Source organism: Mus musculus, chromosome 5 (genome assembly GCF_000001635.26).
Source record: "Mus musculus strain C57BL/6J chromosome 5, GRCm38.p6 C57BL/6J".
NCBI classification, from domain to species: domain Eukaryota; kingdom Metazoa; phylum Chordata; class Mammalia; order Rodentia; family Muridae; genus Mus; species Mus musculus.
In genome coordinates this window covers 80089236-80099751 of record NC_000071.6, presented here as the reverse complement: position 1 = coordinate 80099751, position 10516 = coordinate 80089236, and the positions used below count along the sequence as shown (strand labels likewise).

At 32.8% G+C, this 10516-nt stretch overlaps 1 non-coding gene across 1 annotated transcript; it reads right to left on the bottom strand.

Moving 5' to 3' along the window:
• Window positions 1-737: 737 nt before the first annotated feature.
• On the bottom strand, window positions 738-844 carry Gm24304. Its single transcript, XR_003956056.1, has one exon. It is a non-coding gene; the product is annotated as a U6 spliceosomal RNA (small nuclear RNA).
• Window positions 845-10516: the final 9672 nt, after the last annotated feature.

The following is a 10516-nucleotide window of genomic DNA, read 5'->3' as shown; positions in this document are numbered from 1 at the left end:
CAGAATAAATGAATGTTGACTAAGTCTAAAAAACAAATATACTCTGTCCTTTCCAAAGTTCAGGGAGTGTTACAGAAGAAGGGGCTGAAAGAATTTGGGGACCCAAAGACATTGAGAAAGGCTGTGAAATGTTAGCTCTTAACAATACAGTGTGTTATATTAATAATTATCATTCATTAGTTATAGATGCCTAACCTGGGTCTGTACAAGGAGGTGTCTGCCAAAAGTGATGAATAGATGGAGGAGGTCTTCAAGGCAACCTTCCTATCAATGTGAAGTACTTCCTATTAATCCATTCATGAAAAGGGAAGTCATTGCTTCCTATCTGTAACCACTGGTCATCTCAACAGCATCCTATGAATAACATTTCCATCCAGTGGACTTGAAAATGATCCTAATTAAACTAGTCTGTCCATAAAAAAAAAAAAATGACTCTATCTGCTAGAATTGATAGGTGTGGTACATTTATAAGAGCAAAGAGAAAAAGAGTAACAAGAATGTTTTATATGAATGTATTAACCTATCAAAAACTATCTTAAATAATAAAAATGCCTTTTCAATATTGTCTTTTCTTTTTTATTAATTTACTCTTCTCTCACATATTACATCCATACCATAATTTCCTCTCTCAACTACCACCATTCTAATTTCTTTATAAAGGCACATAGTGCTATGCACATATTGCTTTTTTAGCACACAGTTGTGTGTGTGTGTGTGCACGCGCACGAACTTTTCATAAAAATATGGAGTACATTCCAAATTCATGTGTCAACCTTGTGCAGCAGCCACACAAACATTCTCTGTATTGTTTACATTTTAGTGTATATGCTGCTGAAGTAAGCAGGTCTTTGTTTTTAGATGTAATAGTGTTATACTTTTGTCTTCTGATACATATTTCTATGATAAATTATATTAATAAATATCTGATATGAATTCATCCCATTTGTCAAAGAAATATTAGAGTCTTAGTCACTTAATGTTCAGTTGAATTAGGTAAAATTAAATTTAGGATTTGTAAGCTACATTAATAAGTTAAATAAGTCTTATTTTCTTGTGTTTTAGGAAATGACATTTCCTCATATAACATTTTATATGCTATAAAATATCGTGATTTCAATCAGAGTAATTAATTGTTTTATTATTTGGATAAGCCTCACTTGTATGTCTACATTGCAGAGTTCATACATCATTTGTATAAATGTCATAACAGATTTAACATTTCATTGATTTGGGAATCAATTATGTCGATTTCATCTTTCCTAAAAATTAATATATTAGGTGAAAACGTCTAAATTCATATTCAAATAATTTAATATTTGTTTTTAAATTCTTTCTGTCACATATATCAGTAAACTAGCTTGGTAAAATTCAGTATTTTATGTTTAGATAATATACAATATTCTTAGCATATATATATGCTATATATATACATATATATGTGTATATATATATATACATTTGTCTGTTGTATAATATTTATTGTATGATATATTTATATTTGTTTCATGATAAGATATATATATGTATATATATATATATGTATATATATATATATATATATATATATATATATATATATCCTCTATAACCTAACATAATATAAACACAAGTTGTATATATGATATATACTTATAAATACTCAAATAACAATATAAATATAAATGGACATTCTATTGTTATATCTCACTGATAAGTTATTGTTTGCTTTATTCTCTTGAGGATATTTAAATAAAAATGTCACCAATAAGCCTATTTATTTGAGTCCTTAGTCTTTAGGGAGTATCACTATTTGAGAGGAGTTAAGGGGTATGTCTTTGGGTTTGGTTTTAAAGTTTTAATTTCAATTAAACATCTAGACTTAGCTCCCCTCTTAGCCTGAAGATCTTAATGTAGCTCTTAGCTACCACAATAGTGCCCTGTGTGCCCTCATGAGCCTAAAGATAAATTTCTGAGGTTTAAGCAAATCTCCAGTTAATTCTTTCTTTTGTAAGAACTGACTTAGTTATAATGACTCTGCAGAAATAGTACACTGGCTAAGATGCCTATTAAAGTAACTTTGTTTTACACTGCTCAAATGTTATTTTTTCTGACTGCACTGAGACCACATGTATATTGTGTTATCATCCTTATTACTAAAGGTCTGTGACACTTTAATAATGTGCACCTTACTATAGGTAATAGTAAATAAAGATAAAACATTTTCTGAGGATATTTTTCATATTTTATATTTAAGAAATTCACAACAAATGTCTCTTCCATGATTTTACTCTTGTTCTATTAGCTATCTTTATGATAAAGAATTCATAGAAAATTAAACTCTTCTTTTAGGATACTAGAGTTCTTTTTCAATTTTCATTATGGTTATGTGTCTTTCTTTCTCATCCTATCTCTGATTCCCCATTTCTTTCTCTTTCTCTGACTCTGACTCTGTTTCTGTCTGTCTCTATCTCTGTGTCTCTGTGTCTGTCTCTCTCTGTCTCTCTCTGTATCTGTCTATCTCTCCCTGTCTCTCTGTCTCTGTCTGACTCTCTCTCTCTCTCTCTCTCTCTCTCTCTCTCTCTCTCTCTCTCTCTCTGTGTGTGTGTGTGTGTGTGTGTGTGCAGGTATATGAGCAAGCCCATGTGGGTACCCAAAAAGATAGGATAATGTTAGAAGCCCTAGTACTAGAGATATAGGCAGTTTTGAGTTGAAAATAAGTAAGAATATCTAGAATTTCAAATGAATTAACTTGTATATGCAAGACAAATAATGTTCTGAGATACAATTTTACTTAATATAATCCTTTAACATTTTAATCAATTATATACATGGGTTTATATATTCAGAGTTGTAGAAGTAGTGATTTAACATTAAGTTGATTCTGAATGAGCCAAATGAAAGCCCAAAAGGTATTATTACTATTACTTGACAAAAGAGCCTTGCATTAAATTTTTTAAAAAAAAATTATGGTGTAAAATTTTGTAAAACTTCATGAAATCATATCCCCTAAGAATTTAGCAGTATGGGCATCACTGGGAGGGGATTATTCCATGAGGGTCTAATCTTCATGGATGGAGTAAATGTCCTTAACAAATAGGCACAGAACAGCTTATTGGCAATTTCTATCATGTAGCACACAGAGAAACTGAAGAGTGAACCAAGAAATAGGCCCTCAGCAAACTGAGTCTATCTTGGTTTATTAACCTTGGAGTGCACATTCTTTGCACAACTGTAAGAATTGCACTTTTATTTTTTAAAAGCTACACCTTCAGTGGGAGTTTGTTGTTGCCATACCTACAGACTGAGGCAGGTCTCTGAAGGCATCAATATTACTGTCAAATGCACTCAGATCAACAGTTTCACAAAGTAAACTGGGTTCTTAATAATTTAATTTAAATTAATAAATTATTTTAAATTAAAATTATTTTAATAGAAAGTAATGTTCCAAGATTTTAAGTAATTTTTAATATAACTTTAAACAAGTGATCTTATATTTTTGACCAAAAAAAAAAAAAAAAGATGACTTTTAAGAAAACTAATATACTTAACTGAAAAGCACTTCTACTATTTACTATATGATTAAACTTATATATGAAATTTCTCTCTTGGTGCTCTATTTGGTTTTATTTTACTTTTTATTTTATTATTAATTTTTTTGCTTTTATAAGTCACTAATGACTCATTTGATTTCTTGTTGTAAAAGAATTATTACTCTCGTGCTTTATTTAATTTTCTTTATCTTATGTGCTTTTTGTTTTATTATATCTTTTATTTTGAAAGTCAAAGTAGCTTCAGTAGGGGAAAGATGAAAATATGTGACTCAATCTGCTATATTCTAATAGAACTCAGATTTTACTCTTTAGGCTATTTCAATTTGAGCCTGGGCTCTGAGGAACAGGGAATAAGAATAATAAAGACAACAGAATAAAATGTTATCAATATACTTAGTGCTATGTATTGTATAAGAATTTTAAGTAAGTCATTTTATTTAAACTCAACAGCAGTCTCAAGTTATAAATGTCATCATCTGAGGCAGTCATTCTTAATTTTCTTCAGTTAAAGCTTCTCTAGAGATAGTCTTAAAAGTATGGGACTCATGTGTTTATGAACTCAAAATAACCATCCATATTTTAAAATTTTATGAACTGTGATAAATATCTATATATTTATAGGTATTTGCTTTTAATTTTGACTAATTTATTTTCTTATATAGAATTTTAAGATACTGTCATGAATGGAATAAAATTAAGAGTTTTGGACAATTATATAAATGGGAACAAATTTTGACTTGCATCCCTAATATAACTCAATGCTCCTTGCACCTCAGGAAGTGCGTAGACAAAGGTACACATATTTTCCTACTGGGAAAGCACATTATAAAGTCTCTGTTTACTTAACTGTGCTTTGTGCTTAATCTCTCTCTCTCTCTCTCTCTCTCTCTCTCTCTCTCTCTCTCCCTCTCTCTCTCTCACACACACACACATAAAAACAAGTATAGAAAACTTTCACTAGAAAAGAATAATTTTCAGAGAACACAGCTGCATTAAGAAGAATGCTTAATGCTTTTATTATTTAAAATAATTGAATAAGAGAAAAATATTTGATTCAAAGTGCATATATACCACCTAATTTACACTAAATGAAATACTTTATATGAGGGAAAGTATTTTATAAGTCCAAAATAATTACGGTGTAAAATAGAAAAACACACAGCTGATGCATACTTGCTAATAATTTTTTCATGACTATATTAAAGATCATTGATAAAAGGCTACTGATTACAGGAACTCCTTTAAATTGTCCCCCAAGGAGGCATTTGTAGGCAAATCTGATCATCTGAATTGGTTCCAAAGAAACCAACAGGGCTGAAGGAGAGAACTGATTCCATAAGGTTGTCCTCTTATTTTGGTTTCATGACAAATAGCATGACTACTCCAAACTTTCCCACAGACATACACATTAAATCAAAGGTTTAAGTTCAACAGCACTGGTTCTTTTTAGAACCCAGGTGAATGTGAAGCCATAGCTAATAAGAAACTGAATTTTTTTCTTTATTATTCTTTCATACATTATATCCATAGAGTTGCTTTCACCACCATGTACTTTTCCCAGTCCTCCCTACTTTCCTCTCCCCCAGATTCACTACAAACTGAATTTGTAACTAAATATGGCACAGGAATGGCAAAGATTCCACTGTCATTTGTGATATATTTGAATAGAAATTTTATAAAGTTTAGGAAAAAATGAAGAGCAGGCTTGACATAGATAGAGTGATCGTATATTAAATTCTTGAAAACATTAAACAAAGAGCAACCAGAAGAATCTGTGTTTGCAATTAAGCTAGGGCTGAAGAACCAACTTCAGTTAATAAGAAGCCAGTACCATTACCGTGAATCGTTTGCTTTACTAGGAATGAAGTGACTAATGAGACAACATCTAGCCTTAGACTCCACTTTATTTTTGCTTAAGACAGTCTGAGCCCTCTTTCTCTCATCAATAGTAACATCTGCCTTGGCAGAACATTTTGGATGTCCATGACCCTGACCAGGCTCCAATTTATTAACAAAAGCAATTTATGTTTATACGAACTAGACATGAACTAAAACAACAAAGAAAACATAAGTCAAAAATAATTGCCATATTATGTCTGAAATAACCAATATGTTTTTCCAAAAACAAATGTTGCAAGGTTACTCTGACCCTCATCTGACATTGATGTAACTGTGGCTTTGTGGAGTTTGCCTTCAAAACCTCTGCACCTTTATGCTTTGGCATCAAGAGATTCTGAGCCATTAGTCCCATGCTGGCCATGGGCCAAAGTGAAAGTCCTGATATACTCTTAATTGTTTGATCTACATGTCTATACATTTCTCATGTTGCTTACTTCAGGAAAATTGATGTATGTTAGCAGGGGCTGAAATATAAGCTCTGATTAGGAAAAGGTCAGCATTACTGAGGTGAAATCTATTGAGGGGCATTTTCTCAGGGTCAGCACACAGCAGCTGTGGTCCAAGCTGGAGGATAAACTTGGCTCCAATGTATAAGTTTTGAAGGCATAACAGGGTTTTGGAAATACATGGAGTTTATTCCAGTGTGGGAGGATCAGAGTCCCGGGAGGCAGACTGGACAGAGGGGTTCTAAAGGAGTAGCCAGAGTTGCAGTAGAGTAGGTATTTGAGATGTCATGGGATGTTTGTCAAGGACTCTTTCAAGTGAATAACAGATCTTTTAAGAGCCCACAAGGCAGCTGAATATTCTGTGTTTAGTATGATTATAAAAGCAGAACTGCCTAGTGTTGGAGGATCAGCAATTTATGATTGTTTCTGAGATAGCACACATCACATTAAGCTACAAGATTATGAACAAAAGAGCTGAACCTTTGTTTCGTTTAATTCTGATTCATTTACTATTCTGCTTTATCCCTTTTGGTACAAGAAACTACATAATTTATTTTGTGTTTCACAGGAGTCCATAAGTAAGCGTTTACAGTTGTAAAGTAAGACTTATAACCTGATCTCAGCTTGTAAATCATTGGAAATTTTAAATAGACTGTGAAACTATTAAAGTTATATTGTATTTTTCCTTTAAGCTACAAATTTTATCAATTAAAAAAATTTGTCTGTAAGAAAATCATTCATGGAATGTACATGCAAATGTAATATTTAATAAAAATTGTCCTTTCTGGTAATAATTGATGTAGAGAACAAGCAATGATGGTATCTAACTCTATTCCAGGAGCTCATTTCTTCCTGAGAGAAAAGTATGTCAATAAAAAGTATGTACATGCAATTGATAAGAGAGAGAAAGTTCATCACATCGGCAGCCAATGAGAAATCATGAACCTGAGAGGAAATATACCAAATGATAATCCATAATTCTGCAAATTTAAAATCTATTTTTATTTTTTATTAAGATAGTATTATACATGATATTGCCATTCACAGCAAAGAATTCAGTAGAAATGGGTAAATGCATATGAGCATTACATTTGGGATATACAATTTAGAAAAGCTATAAGATGTGGAGTTACAGTAATGACAATTTTTGCAAATGGATAGCCATAGTCATCAGGAGTAACTGTCTAATTCAAAGCAAATTTGAGAGTTTTGGTCACATAGTTCCATATTATATGAAATATATTTTGTTTTTATGGTGCATAATTCCATACTATATGAAATGTATGTTAGTGATTTTGATGGTGGTACTAAATATTTAAACTTAAACAAAGGACAAAGTTATCAAAACTTGAACATATACTTGATATTGACTACAACAAGTTATTTTAAAACATTTTACATGACCGTAAATATTGCGAAACTTCACTTATTTTTACATTTCTCCTTTCTTTGAACTACATCTTTCTAAATATTATATGAAAATTCTCTAAAATATGCATTCTAAATTTAGAATCTTGTTGGTTATAGAGATAAAAATCGATTGGTATAGTATACTTACAAAGACTATTTATATAATAGTGATTTCCTTAAATAATAATTGCTTTCTAAATTTAGGTTTGAGTTTTTCCATTGTTGTATTTAAGATTAATTAAAATATACATAATAATACATTATAAATTGAAGTCAGTTATGATAATGATAAAGACTAGTTTTAGTGGTGATTTTAAATGAGATATTATCCTTTTACAGAGTCATAATGACATGTCTCAATTTTATTTTCATCCAGCTGTTCAAAAAGAACACAAAATATTTCAATGTTTTATAAACATTTCATTAGAATGTGTTTAAATTCACTATGAAATTTAGAAAATTGTGGGCTTAGAGATGGGATAGAAGAAAGAAAATATAAACTTAAGCCTTTAGGAGACTTGTTGCTGGTTTATCTTGATACTTTTAGAGACATTTACTTTAATATTATTTATTTATTTTTTTTGAGTTTTGATATAAATGGATCATCTCTCCCTTCCTGTTCCTGTCTAAAAGCCTCCTATATACCATATACCTCTCTGTGAACCCTTTCAAATCAATGGCCTTTGTTCATTAATTATTGCTACATGCATAATCTTTTTATTACACTAATGGTACCTTCCACAGTATGCTGCGACCTCCCAAAACAAACAATACCTTACTCTGTATAATATTAATACTATGCATGGCACCATGACTGAACATTGGATGTTGGGTAACTAATTTGTGTGTGTTATCATTCTTATTCAATAACATTTGTCAATAAAAGAATAATTGCCAGTTGTTCTCAGTAGTTTTGTTGCTATTTGTTTTTTAGTATGTTTCCTTTTTGTTTACTATAAATAAGTTATGCTCATCTGGGAAAGAAAAAAAAAGGATTCTCACTTAAGAAAACACCTGCATAAAACTGGCTTATAAGCAAATCTATGGAGAATTTTCCTCATTATTGTTTGATGTGGGAGGTCTCATCCCAGTGTGGGAGATGCCATTACCATAATAGAAAGCAAGTTGTGGAATAAGGCAGTAAGAAACATCCCTCCATTGTCTCTGCCTCAGTCTCTGCTTCCAAAGAGCTACCCTGAGTACCTCATCAACGATAAGATTATAACCTTCATGGAGAAACAAACAATTTCCTCCCTAAGCTACTTTTGGCCATGGGTTTGATTACAATACTAGAGATCTAACTGGGATATCAACACATCAGCAGCTTTCATAGAAAATGTCAAGTATACTTGAATTGTAGATTCTCAGATGGCTAGAAGTTTCAAAAAAACTTCTGAGTGAAGGGCTCCAGAATCTCCCCTGATCCTCATAGCATTCTGCCTGTATTCTGTCCTTCCTCACATGTTGCTGAAAAATATGGAATCATCGTATCCATAATGTATTTTACTTAAATACTAAATTTGAGTTTCTACATTAAACAAAATACACTATACTAATAACTATAGTAAGAAATAGTTATGATTACATAGAAATAGCCTCAGCAATAATGGCAGACCTTGTGACATCTCCTTGAACTGGGTGCTATTATGGGCTTGTCATTGAACTTTTTTTTCCCTCAGGCTCCTCCCAATTTCCATCTCTGCAATTCTTTCACACAGGAACAATCATGGGTCAGAGTTGTGACTCTGGGATGGCAACCCCATTCCTCACTTGATGTCCTGTCTTCCTGCTGGGAGTGTGCTCTAAAAGTTCCCTATCCCTACTGTCTGGCATTTCATCTAAGATCCCTTCCTTTGAGTCCTGAGAGTCACTCACCTTCAGATCTTTGGTGCATTTTGGAGGGTCCCCCCAACCTATTTCCTGAGGTTGCCTCTTTCCATTCTTTCTGCTGGCCCTCAGAGCTTCCGTCCTTTCCCTCACTTAATACCAGATCAGGTTCCTTCTCCCCTCTACTCCCTACTCCATTGACTTTTGCTCCCAGGTCTCTCCCTTCCTCCCTACTTGTGATTGCTTTCTTCTCTCTCCCAAGTGAGACTGAAGTGTACTCACTTGGGCACCTCAGCTTGTTGACCTTTTTTGAGTTCTGTGGACTATATTTTGGGTGTTCTGTGTTTTTTTTTTTTTCACTTATTAGTGAGTACATACAATGCATGGCATTTGGGGTCTGAGTTACCTCACTCAGGATGATATTTTCTAGTTCCATCCATTTGCCTGTAAAACTTTCTTAATAGCTGAGTATCCTTTCTTAATAGCTGAATAGTATTCTATTGAGTAAATGAACCACATTTTCTGTATCCATTCTTCTTCATGGGACATGTAGGTTGTTTCCAGTTTCTGACTATCACAAAGAAAGCCACTATGAACATAGTAGAACAAGTGCCACTATAGCATGTTGGAAAATCTTTTGGGTATATTCCAAAGAGTGGTGTTGCTTGGTCTTCAGGTAGTTCTATTTCCAATTTTGTGAGGAATCTCCAGATTGATTTCCAGAGTGATTGTACCAGTTTGCAATCCCACCAGCAATGGAGGAGAGTTCCTCTTTCACCACATCCTCTCCAACATGTGCTGTCACCTGAGGTTTTCATCTTAGCCATTTTGATTAGTGTAAGGTGGTATCTCAGGGTTGTTTTGATTTGTATTTCTCTGATCACTAAGGACTTTGAACATTTCTTTAGGTGCTTCTCAGCCATTTGAGATTCTTCAGTTGTGAATTCTAGGTTTACTTCTATACACCATTTCTTGATTCGGTTGTTTATTTTTTTGGTGATTAACTTCTGGAGTTCTTTACATATTTTGGATATTAGCCCTCTATCAGATGTGGGCTTAGTGAAGACTTTTTTCCCAATGTGTAGGTTGCCTATTTGTCTTATTGACTATGTCCTTTGCCTTGCAGAAGCTTTCCAGTTTCATGAGGTCCCGTTTATCAATTGTTGATGTTAGAGCAAGAGCCATTGGAGTTCTTTTTAGGAAGTTCCCCTCTTCACATCCCCCTGTGACAATGAGTTCAAGGATCTTTCCTACTTTCTCTTCTATCAGATTCAGTGTATCTGGTTTTCTGTTGAGGTTCTTAATACACATGGACTTGAGATTTAGAGAGGTAACAAATATGGGTCTATTTTCATTCTTCTAAGTACAGACAGCCAGTTAGAGCAGCACCACTTATTGAAGATA